Raw genomic sequence first — 19606 nt, 5'->3', positions numbered from 1 at the left:
ACTTATATCTACCCCTGAAGGGTCTCCTCTTTCCTCTGGTCGGCTCAGAGAGCTGTATGTGTGTCTATGTGTGTGTGATTGGTTGCACTTATATGTATGCAGATAGTTATCCCAAGGACTGGCCTGACACTTGATTATCTCACCTCTCCTTTGGCCTCTCTGTCACATACAGCATAGGGAGCGATGAGTGGCACAGGGAGTCCCTCAGGTAAATGATACAAACCATGCATTATGGATCGTCACGTAGGTAAACAGGACCCAGTGACCTTTTCGACCAAGGAAGAGGGAAGCAGATAAAAACTCCCACAGCAAAAAAATGCCATTTTAATTTTTTTATCAACCAGGATATTGGTGCACCAAAAGGAGGGACTGAGAATACAAATCTGTCTTCCTCGCATCATTGCTTTCTAACAAATAAATAATGAAAAAAAGACAAACATTTATCACCACTTTTTTGCAGTGTCTACCCAATTTAGTCAATACTACAAAAATGAAGTAATCTTTTCTCCAGTCTTTGCTCCAATGTTATCTAATGCCGATAAACACATAATCAAAATGTGAGCCAGTAAATACACCAAAATTACTGTAACTTAAGACACAATTATTTCTCCTGATTCCTTAGAGGCAATGAAACCACGACCTAAACTGTCACAACAAGTTGTTACAGTAAATGTCACTTGAAGAAAATGCCGACTTTTCATTCGTGGAACAAGTGTAGTGGGTGCGACATCTGGTACAGGGACTGCTGATAGAACATTTAATTGGTCCATTGGTGACTGAGTTTTGACCTCTGCTATACATGACAGTTTCATTATTTCCACAGGCACCCAGAAACTACTTGGGAACTGAAATGAAAAAGTCGATCAACTCTTCAGTCACTTGAGAGACAATTATTGTTTTGATAACTAATTAAGTGCCATTGTCATTTTGTGAAGAAATAATAGTAAGAAAAAAATCACTGGTACCATCATCTCAAGTGTGAATACTTGTTACGTTTGGGTCTCTTCAGACAAAGAAAGACATCTAACATCTTACTCTTTTTCAGGATTGGTCTCTGTTTCTGTCCATTGTGCAGCATAGAGTACTTTTATAGTATTTGATCAGTCATAGGTGAGCTGGTGTGCTCCAGCTGCTGTGAGAGGGGTGACTGGAAAGAGAGGTGGAATGTCATAGATCTGCACATTCTAGAGGCAACAGTGTTGAATTACATTGACACCTATTGAAGGTAGGAAGATATTACTGTAATGCTTAAAATACTACACGTTTGCCTGCTGTTTTCTGTATTTTAATTACTTCACAGGCAGAAAAAAGTCCCCTTATTGAACAGATACCCATTGGAGTCAAATTCACCTCACTTGTTCTCTGTTGAATTTCTCACAAACTATTATTTTCATTAGAAGACATTAAATGATCCTGTATGATTTGTCCTTTCTAGCAATAACACTTTCTTTTTGCATACAAAGAACACATTGGAGTGGATGATGCCATCCTCTTCATGCTTCACCGTGTCCTGTCTCATCTGGAGGAACCTGGAGTTTATGTGAGAATCATGTTCTTTGATTTTTCAAATGCATTCAACTCTATCCAACCCACCATCCTCAAAGACAAGCTCACAGAGATGGGAGTGGATCCTTCCTGTGTTTCATGGATTACAGATTACCTGACAGGAAGGCCGCAGTTTGTCAGGCTGGGGAACTGTGTTTCTGGGATATTAATGAGTAATACTGGGGCTCCACAAGGAACAGTCCTGGCTCCATTCCTGTTCACTATGTATACATCTGACTTCAAATACAGCACTGAGTCCTGCCACATTCAGAAATATTCTGATGACACTGCTATCGTGGCATGTATCAGAAATGGACATGAAGCTGAATACAGAGATCTGATAAGTGCCTTCAGTGACTGGAGTCACAAAAACTGCCACTGCTACTCAACGCCTCAAAGACAAAGGAAATGATCATAGATTTCCGCAGATCCAAACCCCCTCTTCAGCCAGTGAACACTTGTGGCGTGGACATCGAGATGGTGACATCATATAAATATTTAGGTGTCCACCTTGATAATAAGTTGGACTGGTCTACAAATGTAGACTTCATCTACAAAAAGGGCCAGAGCCGACTTTATTGCCTCAGAAAACTTCGATCACTAGACATCTGCAGTAAAATGCTGCAGATGTTTTATCAGTCTGTGGTAGCAAGTGTCCTGTTTTATGCTGCAGTCTGCTGGGGAGGCAGCATAAAACAGAAGGATGCAAGGCGTCTGAACAAACTGATTAAAAAAGCTGGCTCTGTGGTTGGAATCAGATTGAACACATTGGAGGATGAGGTGGAGAGACGGGCACTGAGCAAGATGGAGGCCATTCTGACAAACATGGATCATCCACTTCACATCTGCCTCAATGAACAACGAAACATCAGTGGGCGGCTCCTATCCCTGCGCTGCATGACCGATAGATTTAGGAAATCTTTCTTGCCATCAGCAGTCAGGCTATTCAATTCAAAATTAAACAGATAAGAACCCTGACAACTGAATTTCCCTTCGGGGTGAATAAAGTAATTCTGATTCTGATTCTGATTCTTTTCTGTGTGATAAAGTGTTGGTGAGAAAATCGTTTTGAATTTACAGTCAAATTTGATGTAAATTTAGCATCTGCATAAGGCCCTGTGTCCATCTCTTCATCCATTACCCCTGTCTGATTTACTCATGAACTCATTACATTGGTATCAAAACACATCGCAAAAAAAGCAGAATCAAAGTTTTGTGATGAAGCTTTTCACATATTTATAGACACCAAATTAATCCTGTTATGAAGTTACTACTTCTGCAAGGCATCTTTAATAAATTCCTCATTTAGTTTAACGGTCTTGTTCAAAATGCTTCCAGAGTATCCTTCCATCACGGTTGGGATATTGCCACATTCCAGACAATCTCCTTTCCAAATTTATGAAAAGATGTCTCTACTGTCAGCATTTTATGGTACAAAAAACCCAAAACAGTCTGCATGTATTATCATATCCAATGATGTAAAATCTGGATACGCTAAACTGTTCAGAAAATATCATTAATTTTACCCTGATAACCAAGGGCTTATAGGATAAAAGCAACTTGATGAGACACACCTTTAAATATACCTGGGACCAAATTTTGAGCAAACTCAAAAGTTATATGACGAGAATATGATGCCTGTAATAATGAAATTGCTAAATCATATGTATTACAGCCATTTGATTAAATCCCTAAACACTCACCTCTGTGTGTTCAAGTTAGATATTTAGTTTTTTCACCATGAAAATAAGTGCTTGCTGTCTTAATATAGCTTAGATGTAACTCTAGACCATTGTTGCCCTAGGATATGCAGATCTATAGAATTCCCAGCTCTCTTTCCACTCACTCCACTCTTGCTGCAGCTCAAGCACACCAGCTCACCTATACAACTGCTCAAACGCTAGAAAACTACTCTGCGCCACACGATGGAAAGCTGTAAAACTGGAGTAAGTCAGCCATGCATGTTTAAATCAAAAATGGATGTCAAGAAGAATATTGATATTGATGCAGAAAACCCCTCCCTGCAAGTTGATTCCTACGGTTTATCATGTATAAAACCCCGGCTGACTGAATCAATACTTTGGCAGTCTCAAGGTGAAAATGCTCTGCCATGGCATTGACTGCATGTTCTGCTCATGATATATTTTCCATTACAAAAAACAAGACATTGGCATGTTCACAAGATGACATACAGTGCCTTGTGAAAGTATTCGGCCCCCCTTGAACTTTTCAACCTTTCGCCACATTTCAGACTTCAAACATAAAGACATAAAATTTTAATTTTTTGTCAAGAATCAACAACAAGTGGGACACAATCATGAAGTGGAACGAAATTTATTGGATATTTTAAACTTTTTTAACAAATAAAAAACTGAAAAGTGGGGCGTGCAATATTATTCGGCCCCCTTGCATTAATACTTTGTAGCGCCACCTTTTGCTGCAATTACAGCTGCAAGTCACTTGGGGTATGTCTCCATCAGTTTTGCACATCGAGAGACTGAAATTCTTGCCCATTCTTCCTTGCAAAACAGCTCGAGCTCAGTGAGGTTGGATGGAGAGCGTTTGTGAACAGCAGTCTTCAGCTCTGCCCACAGATTCTCAATTGGATTCAAGTCTGGACTTTGACTTGGCCATTCTAACACCTGGATACGTTTATTTGTGAACCATTCCATTGTAGATTTGGCTTTATGTTTTGGATCATTGTCCTGTTGGAAGATAAATCTCCATCCCAGTCTCAGGTCTTTTGCAGACTCCAACAGGTTTTCTTCCAGAATGGTCCTGTATTTGGCTCCATTCATCTTCCCATCAATTGTAACCATCTTCCCTGTCCCTGCTGAAGAAAAGCAGGCCCAAACCATGAGGCTGCCACCACCATGTTTGACAGTGGGGATGGTGTGTTCAGGGTGATGAGCTGTGTTGCTTTTACACCAAACATATCATTTTGCATTGTGGCCAAAAAGTTGGATTTTGGTTCCATCTGACCAGAGCACCTTCTTCCACATGTTTGGTGTGTCTCCCAGGTGGCTTGTGGCAAACTTCAAACGAAACTTTTTATGGATATCTTTGAGAAATGGCTTTCTTCTTGCCACTCTTCCATAAAGGCCAGATTTGTGCAGTGTACAACTGATTGTTGTCCTATGGACAGACTCTCCCACCTCAGCTGTAGATCTCTGCAGTTCATCCAGAGTGATCATGGGCCTCTTGGCTGCATCTCTGATCAGTCTTCTCCTTGTTCCAGGTCAAAGTTTAGAGGGACGGCCGGGTCTTGGTAGATTTGCAGTGGTCTGATACTCCTTCCATTTCAATATGATTGCTTGCACAGTGCTCCTTGAGATGTTTAAAGCTTGGGAAATCTTTTTGTATCCAAATCCGGCTTTAAACTTCTCCACAACAGTATCTCGGACCTGCCTGGTGTGTTCCTTGGTCTTCATGATACTCTCTGCACTTTAAACAGAACCCTGAGACTATCACAGAGCAGGTGCATTTATACGGAGACTCAATTACACACAGGTGGATTCTATTTATCATCATCAGTCATTTAGGACAACATTGGATCATTCAGAGATCCTCACTGAACTTCTGGAGTGAGTTTGCTGCACTGAAAGTAAAGGGGCCGAATAATATTGCACACCCCACTTTTCAGTTTTTTATTTGTTAAAAAAGTATAAAATATCCAATAAATTTCATTCCACTTCACGATTGTGTCCCAATTGTTGTTGATTCTTGACAAAAAATTAAAAGTTTATATCTTTATGTTTGAAGCCTGAAATGTGGCGAAAGGTTGAAAAGTTCAAAGGGGCCGAATACTTTCACAAGGCACTGTAGGTCCTTTTGTCAGCTAGTTCATGTTTATTTCTTTTATTCATTCAGTCTGTAACAATGATTTTATATGATTAATGTGAAAATACAAAAGTAATAGTCTTTAGTGTCCAGTCATATAAAAAATGAGAGGGTTGAGTTCTGGGGAAGCCAGAGACAGGATTAATATGAAAATTTAATGGGACCATGGGCATGGGAATGAAATTTTGATTGGATTAGAGTTGAAGTTCATTTAATCAGATTTCGAGTGTCATCACTTTGTCTGTGAGTGGTGTTAAATTACAGATGGTGTGTGTCTCAGCCAGGTGTATAGAAGACGAGGGCTGATGATCTGGTATAGAAATGACTTTACACATCCATTTGAAGCATTGGCAGCAACAGCTGGATTCTGCTTGTTAGCCTGTGAGTCCCTGCAGGCTTCCCACCCACGGACACTGTCAGTTGTACACGTTAAGGTCTCAAATAAGCAAGAGGCACTCCTAGATCTTTGTAATAATAGCGACCTGTTAAACCTAGACAGAAACAGGAGTCTTAATTCAGGCGTTGCAACTGAAATAATATTCATTTTAATAGAATATTTTTGGTGGGGGTACACTTATAGATGGTCAAATGCAAGTACTGGTTATTTCCTGATACCATTTAAGCTGTCATTGTCATTTTTGCTGTATTAGTTGTACGTTTTGCTGGTTATTTTTCCTGAAAAGTGACATTTCAAGCAATTAGTGCTTTTAGAGCAATCAATACTATGGATTGATTCCTGATACCATGTTGAGCTAATATGTGCGCCGCTTGTAAATGCTAAAATTAAAGTGTATTATGAATGGGATGCAGAGAGGCTGATCCGACAGATAGCACAGTACCTGTTTACAAAGTTCATTTTCCTGGTATATGGCAATAGAGCCCATTCAGAGACACATGTTAAACAAATGTGATCTTGTTTCCTGTTTCTTTGTGGCCCTTATAGATGGTTAAACAACATTGCTCCAACCACATTCGATATATGCTGCCTTAAACATTTCTTAGTTTGTTTTTATACAAAATGATTGAAGCCAAAAATCATTGAGCTATAAAATTCCTAGAAGATCACTTAAATACAGGCAGTGGAATGCTGAAAGACATTTTTAGGCTTGTCTTTATGACCCTGTGATTTTAAATGTTCTCTATGTATGTCAAAATATGGCATATCTAATCTGAGGCTTTAACGTGGACCTTGACTAAATCCATGTGAACTACTAACCCAATTTTTAAAGAGATACAAGTTTCTGTGGTGAGTTTAGAACAATGGACCCTAAATTAGAATCATAAAGGGAAAAAGAGGAGACACTAGCTGTGGGTATTTGTCATTGTCATCTGTGAGGAAGCCCCAGATCCTGGGGATTCATCTTTGTATTGGACAGACTCCAGTGGATACATTTCCTGTACCCTCATCTAAAAGAAGCAATCTACAGTAGCTGGATTTCACAAGACGAGTTCTCCCCACATTAACTACCATTCAAGGGTGTAGTAGAGGGTAAACCCACTTCTCTAATCTCCTGGGGCATTTTGCTGAGTTTACTTTGAGTAGTGTTATCTCTAACTACTCGCTCAAGCTAGGCAGAGATGCAGTGCAATGTGAAAAGCAGTCAGTGTGGAAAACTGGCATATTTGCTCCTCTGAATAGAACTGCAAAGAGGGGGAGTATTTTTTACCTGTTCTGTATTCCAATTGAATTTATTTTCTTCAAGAATATCTTAAGTCTTGGGTGGGTCTCCCAGACGATATCACAGCCCTATAGATGTATGCCATGAGCAACAGTTTAATAAATTTAACTTTGGTAGGAAATTATGTTTTGTCTAGGATTTTAGAATTAAGAAAGGCTCTAATTAGTACAATCCCAATAAGTTTTTAGCTGGTCTTGCCATGGAGAAGATGCAAGTTAGATCCTCAAATTGAAGCATTCGCAGATACAAGAGGCTTCCTTTTTAATGCTGAGGACAAAGCATAGTGCCATAGTTGCTTAATTCACCCAAAAGAGACCCAGAATATAAAGTGAATAAATTAAAACAGGAACAGTTGCAGATCTGTGAATATATATTTAAAAAAATACTCTTTATTTGTAATAACATTTGGAAAGAACAGAACGGTTGTGATTAAATTGTGTTATCCCATTTAGTGTGCAGGAAGCCACCAGGGAATCATCCTGCTCCTCCAGTCTCTGACAGGCTGCTCTCAACTGTCTTGGCTGCAGCAGGTCTCTAGTGCACATGTTCCGTGGTCCTAAAAACACAGAAGCATGAAGAAACCCACAGAAACCTGCAGACGTATTTTTGGCGTATGTACCCAGTGAGCAGCTTTGATAGCAGTGAATGGAAGTCAAGCCTTGGGTGCAGTATCCAGTTCTCATCATGCAGACATGTTAACACTCTGCTTATAGCATTTACCACAAACCGCCATTGTACCAAAACATGGCCTGGTGTTCACTATTGGGCTGAGACACTCATGGAAGCACAAACTGTATTTATGTCTCATCCTGTGACTACTATATGGTTCGTGAAACATTTTACACTCCAGCAGACAGTGCAACATTAGCTTTCTATTGGAAACTTGTGCTTGGCTACCTTACAAACATATCCACTTACTTTAGAGTTCTCATTTAGTTTGTAGCAACTCCTCAGACTGTGTTCTTTACTAGTGACTTCTTGTCAGCTGTGCTGCTTTGTTCTGGGCAGGTACAAGCTTCTGCACTTCCTTGTTAGGTGCTGCTAGAGGCACGAATGCATATTAGTACAAAAACTATTGCTCTTGAAAATTTAGTCTAATGTAATTGTACAGTCCTGGCATGGTGTTTTATTAGTCTGGTACAGGACTGTATGCACATTAAAGACAAATGTAACAAAGAAAAGATGATAGACAGTTTATGTGCTTTCTAATGGATACACTTCTTGGCTTGTGTTTTCAACGGCATAATGACTTCTGGGAATGAAGCTGCATTGCTGTTGTAGCTTCATTCAACAGTGAACTGATCAAGAACTTTTGTCTTGTTAAGTAATCTGCCTCTTTCCTTCATCCCTCCTTCCTTCATCTTAGTTTAGATCCCAGAATGACCTTTATGAATAATGAGGTGCTCAAAAGGTAACCGTGACAACAGGGCTACTTTGGAGGCGGCAAATAGGCACTGAGATGAAGTAATTCAACACCTGACAAGGAAGTGCAGTGTGTTTGCTTCATCCGCTGAACAGAAGGATGGAAGTCGCCTGATTAACGCTGACAATCTGAAGAGCACATTGTGCAAGCACATTAATAATAAACTCTTAAAATGCCTGAGCATGCTTTTAGAGAAGGTTATACAGCCATGAAAGGAAGGTAAGATGTAGGAATGAACGATGAGCGAGGGATGACAGCAAGGTTAAAAGATAACTTGGCTTGGTTTCACACACTTTATTTGCTCCGCTTGTCCTATTTAAAGGTCTTAAGAAGAAAAATTACTAATTTTTGGAGGTACTAATTAGCTCGTTTTTTTTTCAGTATAGGAGGATATTTTAGTATGTACAAAGTGCATAATTAATAAGCCAAGAAACTTAAATGGCTTCTGGGGTGTTCAGCATTAATTGCCTCGGCAAATTAACATATCCGCCCCATCATTTTCTCCCACTGTGACTTTAACATTCCAGAATACTCAGTTAGAAAAAGAGGCTTCCTCACAGGGGGACCAGAGAGGTCATGAACCTGAAAAATCAGAAGCACCTATGTTATGTTTATATGGTATATAAAGGAAAATTTTATACTTGCGTCATCAGGCTGTTCTGTAAAGTCAGTGTTCTTCCTTATTTTTTCTCTACATTTTACAGAGTTTGATATTTGTATGTCGGTCTTTGTCCAAGTATGAAAAATGGATGCTGCAAACACAAAGAGCTGCTGTGGCATTGAACTACTCAGCTAACATGAATAGCAATGAGGCAAAAATGGAGTGAAAATTACTGGGTCTAACGCTTGCAGTTGCACACAACACGTCTCAGATCATGTGAGGGCAACCTTTTAACTGCCTACAACAGGGAACATAACTGAACAAGAAGCAATGAAATGGCTTAACCCACCACCACCTTTTCACTGCATTTAAACGGATTCGACAAATGGCATTTTAGTGCCATTAAACCATATAGCTTTTTGTCCTGGTATACATATATAAGTCCTCGTTTTTTGATGGATTCATAATAGCGAGGCTGTATTTGTTCCATATACTGCCTGAGCAATCGTTTCTGAACGTATCCTGTTTTGTTATTTACTGAAATGATAGTTTCGGTTAAAACTTAGTTGACTCGTGCCCTGCATAGAGGCAGTGATGTGTGCCAAATGTGCCAAGCCAATGTGCCAGCTCAGTGGGTGCAACTCCCCCAGTGTCAGATGACCAGGTTGTGAATCATTGATCTGAGCAAATCAATAGTCAGCACGTCCATCTCCCGTCCACTCTCAGTGGGTCACCATCTGTGTGTGTGTCCGTATCCTGTCCACAGCCATTGCAGGAGCCCATCAGCACACACCAGGTGGCAGCCATCTGGGTCCCGCCGCTTAACACACAGCATGGTTCCCTGTGTAGGAGAGTGTTATATGTATGCATGTGTTTGCGAGATAGAGAGTGACTATTAAATGTCACAATTGTGGGAGTGTATCCACAGCTACTGGGCTGTAAGTGTTGAACTGAGTATACACATATGAAAACATGAAAGTGTATATGTTTTGTGTCTATGCAGAAAGATGAACATTTCTGTAAAATACACATCAACAGAGATGCAAAGTCACTGCGGAGCTGTTTGCCATCGCTAACAAAGGCAGGGCGATAATAAAGCGTTAACAAGGTGCTTGTTGTTTTGGCTTGCCACTATCGTTATGACTGGCTGTGAAGTATTTTGGAGGAAGAGCTTAGCTTGTGTGCATATTTTGCACTAGGTGTACAAACAAGTGTGGTTGCGTTGGTGTGAGTTTCTGACACTTTTTGACTAGCTTCTCTTCACACTCCTCAGTATCACAGGGTGCTCTGTATGTGTGGACTTGAGTCATGATACTCTTGATAATTATTGCTCATAAGCTAACGCTTTTCTGCTGAAATGGGGACAAATGTATTACAAAGTTTCTCCTTCAGTGTTAATTTAATACTTTTTGTTCCTTGTAGAGTTTGCCGTGGTACATAACCTGAAATTCAACACAGTAGCTATGAACTCCTTTGCACATACATTTTTGGCAATTGTGCACGTTATATCTTATCTTCGTTGCATATTTCATATTTTTTGCACTTGGTTCATTGCTTGCATATAAAGTACAATCTGTAGAGATTCATCTACAGTATTTTAAATTCAAGGGGAGAGTTTTTAGCCTTCAGCTGGAGTTCTTCTAGAGGCAGCACATCTTCTACACATAAATCCACCCTCCTTGGCTGAGATTGAGAGACCCAACCTCCAGTCATGGTTCCATCTCTAACCTCAAAGTCAAGAGTCTCCCACCACAGCCACCAAATTATGAATATGTGCCCCAGAGGTTCTTCTTTAATGATGCAGTATTGGTGCGGGTATATGCAGTACATTGGTGAACTCTAAAGAACTTGTTGAAAAAATAACTATGCCTCACCCCTACAAGCCATCTCCTTTTCCTCTAAAGCAGAGGCACAGACCCTCAGCGAGCCATGATGCTCAGTAGCAACAAGCCAAGGAGCAGTTTTGTGTTTGTTTGTTTTTTTCTGAACAAACTATAGAAATCTTATCACATGCCCGAATGAGGTTTGCCACAAAAATTTGTTGAAACCTGCAGTTCGAATGGATAAAAATGAAAAACACTGATTTTGTTGTAGTACCCAGCATCATCCCGACATGCAAATTTGTGCAAAAACAAGTCAACTTGAAACATCCAAACATGTATTTACAGCAAATAATTCCAAACTCAGTAACACAAACTTAAATGGAAACAAGAACAGGAACAGTCTTTGCATAATCACGTGGTGTGAGGAGTCCAAAATAATTCTGATACCTTCATAACCCAAAATCTGCCTCTGTAGTATTTGAAGTCATTGAACAATTTCATTCCATGATGACAAAATTACATTTACTTCGCAAAGTGATAAATTTACTTACTTTTTAACTTGATTAATCCTGGTAAACATTTGAGTAGAACACTCACTCGTCCACAAAACCCGGTGGGAGAATTACATACAGTCACGTCCATTCGTTTGTAGACAGTGACAGTTTCTGAAGCAATCAAGCTTTGAGTGTAGACTTTCAGCTTTGATTGCAGAGGTTTAACTCTTTGGGAATTACAGGCATTTGTTGCATGGTACCTCCATTTTCACACTCTCAAACGTAAATGGAGAGTAGATTTCTTGGCACGGCCAGGTGTGGCCTGTTTCCTTGTTATGAGGAATAAGGAGATGAAAGGTGTTTAAAAAATGAAAGCAAGAAAGCAGAATCCTTAGAAGTGACCAAATCAACCATCAATCAGACCACATCATCTGTTAAACATGGTTGGGAAAGTGTGATGGCATCAGCCTTTATCTATCTGCCAATGGAACTGGGTCATTGGTGTGTATTGGTGCTGTGACGGTTGCTACAGGTAGAAGAATGACTTTGAAGCAGACATAGAGATCTTCTTTTTTTGCAGATTCAGTCAAATGCTGCAAAACTGATAGAACAATACTTCATAGGACAGATTGATAAAACCTAAACATACTGTCAAAGCAAACCAAGATATCTTTTTAAGACAAAAAACCTATATGCTCCTAAAGGTCAGTCAGTTATCTGCTTTCTACTTACTGAGGACAAACTGAAGACAGACAGACCCACAAACAAGTGGTCAGCTACTGAATGCAGCTGCTGTAAAGGCTTGGGCAAAAACTTGGCCTTTGCCTCCAAGTATTAAAAAAAAATCCTTATATTTAAATTTACATGAATTCATTGAATTATTTTTGCAGCCTGTTAAAATAGAAGGAATGTGTCAAAAAATGACTGACAGTTAATGCAATATTTTATTCAACTCCTTGAATTAAATTTTGAACCCAGGGCATCATTCACATCTTGGTCATGTAATTTCAAACTAACTGAGGTGGTGTACAGAGGCAAACTTGCAAAAACAAACCTGTTACTGTCCAAAAATATATGGACTGACTGATACTTTCAGAACTTAAAACACCAAACTGTAACAAGAAGCAGATCTAAGGAAGAAATAAACCATATCAGGACTAATTTAAACCAAATAAAGTTAATTAAAAGTTAAAAAATATCATACTGTTTACTTACATCTGCACAGGAATAATGTATTTGAGTGTACATATTAGTGATAGGTATAAATGTACAGTGCAAGAACGTAGATATTTTGTTGTCAGTGAAAATCCAGCTCCTGGCTATAGTTTGATTTACGTGTGTGCAACCCAGGAGCCATTGTACACACCCAATATGTATGATTTTCTTTCTCTGCAGCATCTATCACTGCCACAACCCCAAAGCATGATGTACCACACACACCTGCATCTTATTTGTTTGTGTGTTTGCTTCAATACATATGTGTGCACATGTTTGCATGTGGTGTGTGCGCATTACCATGCACATACATATAGTCTGCTTGTGCAGAGGCTTTGTCCCAAATCCCCAAGCAGTGCTGCCTGCTATCAGAGTAGCAGTTACACAGGCTGCACTGTGGAGCAGAAAAGTAAACACATTGTGAACACTCCGAGTCCCTTGGTAAAACTAGCAGAAGTCGTACATCACAAGAAACTGACCTGAAAAAAAATGGAGACAGATTCGGGTTCATAGGCAAGGGTTGTTGAGCTGCTAATAGAACGGAGATGAAGCTCGACTCTGAACTGTGATTACTGGTTAAGAGTAAACAATGTTTGGGTCACATGCACAGTGCAGTGCTTCAACGTTGTCTTATGCATGTCTAGTTATGCTCTATATACAATAGTAGATCTGCACAGTCCCTTAGTTGATCCACTTTGATCTTGAGTACAATAACCCTAACAATTGGATGGACCCTACTGACTTCAACCCACAGAGTTTGAGGTTGGCGTTTGTGGTTTTGAATCAAATGTTTATACAGTTTCTTTGCCAGAAAATGAGGTTTAGATTTTCATGTGTCCCCTATCAGGATCAAATGAAAGCTTCAGTGACCCTCTCTTTGCACTTTCCATCTTGAGCCACCCTTATTTTAGAGTGTACCAATTTCCAATACTTTGGCTTTAATGTGGATAATTTACATCGGCTGCAGATGTGCTTTGTTTAGTGGTAATTGTTGTTGTTGTTGTTGTTTGTCCTTCGCAGGCGAAGACGACCACAACTTCCTGAGTCACAGGGTCTTGCGGGTGCGAAGATGGCTGATCAGCCCAATCCTCGCTCGAAAAAGTCTCGCACAGTGTGGACAGGCAAATGCCGGGGGCGAGCCGGACCGAGCGGTGGTAGTCACTCTGTTTTTGTGACACTGGCGTTTCTGCTCCTGCTCCTCCACACGCCTCATTTCATATCCTGACACATTAGAGCTGACCACTGCGCGCCATTCATAACGGTCTTGTGCCGTTGCTTCCCAGGTGTCAGGGTTAATGCCGCAGAACTTCAGGGATGCTTTCAGTGTGTCCTTATATCACTTCCTCTGCCCTCCTTGGGAGCGCTTGCCTTCCTTCAATTCACCATAGAGCAGTCTCTTTGGTAGTCGCTCGTCAGGCATGCGATACACATGTCCTGCCCATCTGAGATGGGAGTGCTTGAGCATCGCGTGGACGCTCTCCATCTGGGCTCGCTGGAGCACCTCTGTGTCTGGCACTTTGTCCTGCCATTTGATGTGCAGCAGGTTTATGAGACACCTCATATGGAAGGAGTTCAGCTGTTTGGCATGCCGGCTGTACACCGTCCAAGTTTCGCAGGCGTATAATAGTGAGGGCAAGACGACTGCGCGGTACACCTTAAGCTTGGTCTGAAGGCTGATCCCTCTTCTTTCCCAGACTCTGTCCCTGAGTCGACCAAAAGCCGAACTGGCCCTGGCAACTCTGTATGACCCTTCCTCGTCGATGCTGGCATTTCATGATAATGGAAAAATTAGAAAATATATGATAACGTGCTACAGCTTGATTGTAGATTATTGCTTCAGACTTATTTTGATGAAGGATCATGAAAAAGCACATGATTTCCTGTATTTTCAGATTTTCTAGTCTCACATGCACTGTTGTGTATCTGAGCAGGTTGGCTTGTCCTCGCTGCTTGACTGAATTTAAGAGGATTGTACCCTAAAAATGAAAGTAAGTCCTCAAGTAGCAAGTGGCTGATAAACATGCATATGTGTACAGTATGACTAACTCTGTGTGTGTGTGTGCGTGCGCTTGTCAGTGGATACTTTGCGTCATTTCTCACAGTTTCACAAGCCGCTCTATCCTGTGAAGCTCGGGTGACAGGGTCGTATGTCATCTCTCCTCTCTCCCTTCTTCAGGTGTCAAACTTGGACAGGAAGTCAGAGGATTTAAGCCCCGTGTTTCCTGCCACGGTATGACTCGGTTATCGTTCAAGCACAGCTGTTTCTACTGAGAAGCGTTGTCATCCCCCTTGTTGCCAGGATCATTTTGATGAAGGTATCTGTCACACATGCTGATGCATTTTAGAAAATAAAGACAGAGAGTTCAGAGGATGCTCTGGAAAGTACTGTTGTTTGAAATTCTAACCTTCAAAGCGCATTTAAATTTAACATTTAATCAAGTAATATTTCAACAATGCACACCGGGATTTCTTCTTCTCTCTCTCTCTCTTTCTCTCTCTCTCTACCTGGAAAGAGATTAATCCAATGATTCATTATTCTTTGTAGTTGTTATTATACTATAATTTATGTAACATACAGTTATCATCATTCTCATATTCTACTCTAAAATATGTTCAGAATTACAGTATCAAATGGTATATTAGAATGGAGCCCTCTAAAATATAACATCTCTGAAATATTTTATTTTTAAATTGAGGATAATGACCAGGGTCTGCTTGGCCTTCTTACATGAAAAGCAGCTGATTTGAGTGAGAGAACACCACAAGGTCTATGACACTAAAGGAAGTTTAAATGTTATGAAATTTGAAATACTAAAAGACTCTAATCTTTTGCTATTTTATTTATGGAAGATGTTTTGTTAGCCTGCATAGTGTCATGGTAACTAACTCCTTTCATCCTGGATGTCCCTGTACTTGAGCCAGGCCATATCTGTTATAAAAATGCAGCCGGTGCCATTTTTTGAAGGTTGCCAAGTGACACTTGTGGCGCTCAAAAACTTTTTCTTTTTTTTGCTTTTCATTGCTTGGATTAGTGGCCTTCGCTGTACAGCATGATGCATGTGCAGAGTTTGACTGTAGAGTCGGTTTTCACATCCATCTGTTGAAGGGGAGAAGTTTCTCCTTGCTCATCTTTAATCTGAGTTGAACACATCCACACACGAGTAGGATTTGTGACATCACAACAACCCTGGAAATAACGTGTGGAAACATGAAGCCCTCCATTTGATGTAACATCCAATTTATGTACACTGAAAACTAAATTTCAATGAAGTTACAAAATTTCCCATTGTGGAACAGTAAAGTATTTCTTTCCTATTCTGTATATATTCTGTGTCCATTACAAAATATTTGCAAATTCATTGAGTCTGGATGTTTCAATGAGAAATTCTAACCAGGCCATAACCATTTTTTTTTTTTGTTTGTTTTTTGTGGAAAAACACAAGAGTGACACATTATTATTCAAAACCAATATTTATTGTCTCATTACATGAACAAAGAGGGGCTGCACAGTGACTCAGTGGTTAGCACTGTTGCCTCACAGCTAGAACATCCCCACTTCACCTCCATGTCCTGTGCCTGGGATCTTTCTGTTTGCATGTACTCCCTGTGCATGCATGGGTTTTCTCTAGGTACTCCGACTTACTCCCACAATCCAAAAACATATTGAGGTTAATTGATGATTCTAAATTGTCCATAGGTGTGTGTGGTTGTTTGTCTCTATGTCATGGTCTAGTGACCTGTCCAGGGTGTCCCCTGCCTTCACCTTAAGTCAACTGAGACAGACTCCAGCCTCCCTGCGACTAATGAGGATTAAGCGGTGTATAGATGATACCAGCATTTGCTTATGATGTGTGACGTTAGAGAGAGAGAGAGAGATGATGGATGGATGGATGGATGGATGGATGGATGAACAGAGAGGGATGGTCTTCATTATATTAATTACTGATTTATTCTTATTCTTTAAATTTTACAAAAATAAATTTCCCATCTTTCTGTGCATAATTTAATTCTATAGATTTCAAAATAAAATGGTTTCCGCTGAACTCAAAACAATAACTCAAACTGTACCAGCGTAATTGCAAAATCCTAAAAACCAATGAACTGCTGACACAAGGGAAAGATCGCATCACAAGTTTAAAGATTAATTGAATGGATTAGTAACATTCATGTGTTGTTGTTTGAACAGTGAGATATACACATAGGGAACTGACTTGACAGACTTTGATGATCGCCAGCTTCATAGTTATGAGTTCCTTGCCTACAATCAATGAATCATTTAATGGGGTATTGATGAATGTGCCTGTATGGACACCCCCCCCCACCACCACCACCACCACCACCACCACCACTAAAAAAAAAAAAAAAAAAAAAAAAAAAAGGTAAGAATTGTAGGGATGATAAATTGTAGGGATCATAAACTGGTGATACAATATAAGGTTTTATTTACAGTATACTGCATTATGTATTCACTCTGTGCTGTGTATTCCAAACTTAAACATTAATTAACTACTGACCGTTTTCTATTTAAATGACACAGTGTGAATAAATGCAGAGGCATTTAGCTTGTGCTCTTGAACAGGGCTGGTGTTTTTAAAATGCAAGTGTTTTTCTCACCTCCGCCTCCAGCTTAGATCAAACTGTTTCTTCAGGTGTTGCCAGCAGCCCTCTTAAGGCACCGTTTGTTTCCTTGCTTTAAGTGAATGGGTTATCATTATCAGTATGTTCATCTCAGGCAGGTCATTTAAAACTAGCACAAGGTTAATTAATTAATCAAGCTTAATGGAGGACCCTGAAGTCCCCCATGAAGAAATATGTGTTTTATAAAGGCCTTAATGAATGTGGCTTTACTGTTTGCCAGGAGTTTATTGATCTGAAAACCTCATTCTTTTTAAAGGTCTAAGTAAGTTTTTTTTGGAAGCATGTGAGGTTTATTTGTGCTTAGATTCATACCCAAGGGGAGAACATGTAACTGTAGAAGTCACTTATAAAACTGTAAATATTTTAGCCAATATTATAAAAATAAAAATATTGTTTCTGTGTATTACAGTTAAAATAATGAGCTAATTATTTTAGCTTTGACAGCTCAACTCAATTAATGTACTATACTCTAGATTTATATATCCCATAACTGCCCCATGGGGAGTGTAATAAATATATCAAAATATCATTCTTTTGCCAATGCAAAGGTGGTTCCTTTTAATCTCACTGAATTTGCAGTTGTTATGGAACTCAGTAGAGTGCTCTGGGTTAAGAGGAGTAATTTAGCAATCTTAATCAATTTAACAGCTTCAATTAATCCTCAAAGCTTGAGATGCTGTAATAAAGAAACACAATTCCTACTGCAATCTAAGATCTAAGTAACGACTAGTCATCATTTTCATCCCTTTCAGCCTTATTTTGTTTTTGTTTTTTTTGTTTCGTTCTTATGTGTGGACGGTTGCTTTGCACAGTCTTGTTTAAATAAAAATATAGAAATTAATTCTCATACATCTATACACATTTTTGGTACATACAGCAGACTTTGAAGAAAACATCAAAGGCATCAGAGAAAAGAAGTTAAAGACCCTGTTGTTATTTCTGATTTCTGCACCTCCTTGAGCCTTTGTTAGAAATACACACACACACACACACACACACACACACACACACACACACACACACACACACACACACACACACACACACACACACACACTCATCTCTTGATGTACTGTCCAGTCGTGCATGAAAGGTTCCATGTGCGTGAAAAAGTGACCTACTGTAAGTCGGAATGACAGAATTTTAACCAATGGATGAAGTCAGAAGTGTTACATTACCCATGTCTGAAAAAGGCTTTATTAGAACATGTCATATTAGAACAGGCCATTGTTCACTGAGGTATCAGAACAAGTTAGGAATCAAGTCATTTTCTCTCATATTTCTACGTTCTTTATGCGACTGGAGGAGTCGCCCCCTCTTGGGGTATTGGGCACTTGGGGCATTGCTGTGCTGGCTCTCTTTTCAGGACTGGGGGCTATGACCATGGTTTCTGCACAACCTGTGGTTGGACAGCATGTCTGACAGCTGTCTGTCAGAACCAAGATCAGTCAGCATCAATGCTCACCAGGGTTTCTCCAGTTCTTGCTGTCAACTACGTCATGTTGTCGGATTCTCTGATGTCACTGCAACTCTTGGCTTGATGCGCTGTAACAGTGGTCTGTCATAGAGTCTCCTTTATGCTTTTGTAACATGTAATGATAAACGTGTGTTTCAAGATGATGTTTAATCTGAAATCTGTGATTGATCTGCTGGCCAGTTGCAATCTGTAGCTGATCAATCATTTAGGTGAGCTCTTATGAAAATCTGTTCCACACAGATGATGATGAAGTTTGGTGGAGAATCAACTGTGAACATTTTTAGTCCAGGCTGGACCAACAGATCACTTTATTGCACAATGTTTAAGTGTTTTGGTCCTAAACCTGCTCACTGTTTCATCAGGCAAATGTGCATGAACGTGCAACAACAGAATAACATGGCTGTATAAGGTTGTTGTTAAAACAAGGCACATTATGAACAAGGGCTACTTTAATGTAAGCAAACTGTTAAAGGCAAGACAATAATTAAATATGGCAATTAAACTACCAAACAACAAGAGATTAGCTATTGTAAATGAACAGATGAAACCACAATGTTTTAGATGTTGTGTGTGGACATTTGAATGTGTTGCTTACTGTGAATTTGTAGGACATGTTATCTACCTGATGGCAGGATGCTCAGCTTGGTTTTATGATATGTAATTATGGTGGATCACCACCGCCGTGAGACCAAACACAAGTTTCCCCACAGGAACAATTACGTGTATTATATCCAATCATAATGTGCAGCTGAGCTTCGCAACCACGCTTTTGTTTTGCAGTCACAGTGTCTGTGTTTGCAGTGACACTCTGCTTTGTCTCAATACAATTTGCAGGACAGGTATCTGGGGCAGAGATAAAAGACGCTGTAAG

At 39.8% G+C, this 19606-nt stretch overlaps 1 long non-coding RNA gene across 1 annotated transcript in view; it reads left to right on the top strand.

The window, feature by feature from the left end:
• Nucleotides 1–19606, top strand: part of LOC127530771 (uncharacterized) — a 120953-nt gene that overhangs the window by 76167 nt on the left and 25180 nt on the right. The window contains exon 2 of the long non-coding RNA XR_007937410.1: nucleotides 14797–14935. This is a non-coding gene — a long non-coding RNA (uncharacterized LOC127530771). The remainder of the gene's footprint in view (nucleotides 1–14796; nucleotides 14936–19606) is intronic.

The sequence above is a fragment of the Acanthochromis polyacanthus genome, chromosome 2 (genome assembly GCF_021347895.1).
Source record: "Acanthochromis polyacanthus isolate Apoly-LR-REF ecotype Palm Island chromosome 2, KAUST_Apoly_ChrSc, whole genome shotgun sequence".
NCBI lineage: Eukaryota > Metazoa > Chordata > Actinopteri > Pomacentridae > Acanthochromis > Acanthochromis polyacanthus.
The sequence above is the reverse complement of the archived record's forward strand: the minus strand, read 5'-3'. Positions and strand labels throughout refer to the sequence as shown.